Genomic DNA, 1,885 nt, shown 5'->3' on the forward strand with positions numbered 1-1,885 from the left:
AATATAACAAGAATGGAGTAGAAAAATTGGAGCCTATAAAAGGAGTAAATAGAAAGCAAAGCTGTTTGAGGAAAAATCTTAAATTTTTCACTTTTTCATGTAAATTATTTTAAGTATTATTGTCAGTAGTACATTATAGTATAAAATAGAACATGCCACAGAACAGATATACAATAAATATTTTGTTGAGTAAATAAATATCCATTTTTTCTCTAGTAAGTTTTCTGTTTGTTTTTTGGTTTTATTGTTTTAACTTTTATTAAATATTATTAATCTTAATGAACATTTACAGAGATTTTGGATTTCCATTCATTCATTGTTGCACTATTTTCTCTACACCCCCCTCAGTTCATAACTCTCCTTTTTTCCCTTTGAAAGTCTGTTTTAATTGTCCCATTGCCACAGTGCTTGTCAAAGCCAGTTCTGATTAATCTCCTTTGTCAGTGCGTCCTTTGTCATTCCCTATCACTCCTTCCTGAGAGAGACTTCACCCTGATTCATAAGAAAAAGGGGACGGTGTATTCTCTCAGCTACGTCCTGCTGAAAAGGGACGCTGTGGGTTTCAGGGTGAAGATCTTCTCTCAAGCAGCGCCAGCCAGAACGCAGCGCCAGTCGGAGAGCTGGAATTTCAACCACACAGAGGACAGCTAAATTCCAAAATAAATATACACTTAACTTAATGTGTCCAAAGAAGGTTAATATGAGCCCTTGGGATTCTGACACATCCTTATAATCCAAGTTGACTTCTAGGAAGCGAAAGCCTTCACATGTCACATGAGATATTTCTACACTTCTGTTGAACTACACATGGGTAAAAAAACAAACACTCATTGTTGTGGGGAAATCTGTGAATGAGAGCCAGCCTGAAGAAAAGGGCACACTATGGAACTGGTCAGGGTAAAATGAAAGAAAATTACTAAAAGTATACATGCTTTCTAGCATAAATCGCCAAATTTTATACTCAAAAGAATATTTTTGGGGGAGGAGGGGTTGGCAGGGAGAAAAGTGCAGCAATGAATGTATGAATGGTAATCCAAAGTCTCTGTAAATTTTCATTAAAACCAATAATTAAAAAATGAGAAGAAAACAAAAACAAAAAAGAGAACATTTCCCTACTTTGACATTGTATTGAGAAAAACTACACAGCAACTGAAGTGATAATATATGGATTAATACAAATCTTCAAATTTGTTTCATAAAATGTATTTACATTTTCTAGAATTATTGTTGTTTGTGCTGTTAAGTTTGCTGCATGTCATAGAGATCCAGTAGCTCTGAAGCCTGCCCTGTCCTAAGCCAGTCTCACTGACTCTGACACACCTACTCTCATTGCCCTAGTTACTGTATCAAACCAGCTCATCCCGGGTCTTCCTCTCCTGTGCTCCTCCACCCTTCCAAGTATGATGTCCTTCTCCAAGGATTGGTCCCTCCTGGCCACAAAGTATGTCCAGTTTTCCTATATTCATGCTTCTCACATTCTACATTCCAGTCATAATTTTCTGTTCATAATTGTTCCTCCTCCTTTGTATTTCCAAATTTGAGAACTCTGCCTCAGTTGCCATATCTGTTACTCTACTCTATGTGTGCTCTATTGTACATAGGGTTTTCAAAGGCCTGTTATATTTTGGAAGTGGATGGCTATTCTTTCTTTCTAGTCTGTCTTAATTTAGATGCTTAGCTTTGGGACAATACAGAATAAAGTTAATAATTAATATTGAAAACTATTTGTATTTAAGAAAACAATAGAAATCTTTCCTTAGTTGTTTTTAGAATGAATGATAAATTATACACCAAGAAAAAAATATATACAGAGAGAGAGAGATCTCAAACTCACTGTTATGGAGCCAGACTCAACACATAGGGTATTCAGAGATCAGAAATTATA

Source organism: Elephantulus edwardii, unplaced genomic scaffold (assembly GCF_000299155.1).
Source record: "Elephantulus edwardii isolate Elephantulus edwardi_28Jun2011 unplaced genomic scaffold, EleEdw1.0 scaffold00034, whole genome shotgun sequence".
NCBI classification, from domain to species: Eukaryota; Metazoa; Chordata; class Mammalia; order Macroscelidea; family Macroscelididae; genus Elephantulus; species Elephantulus edwardii.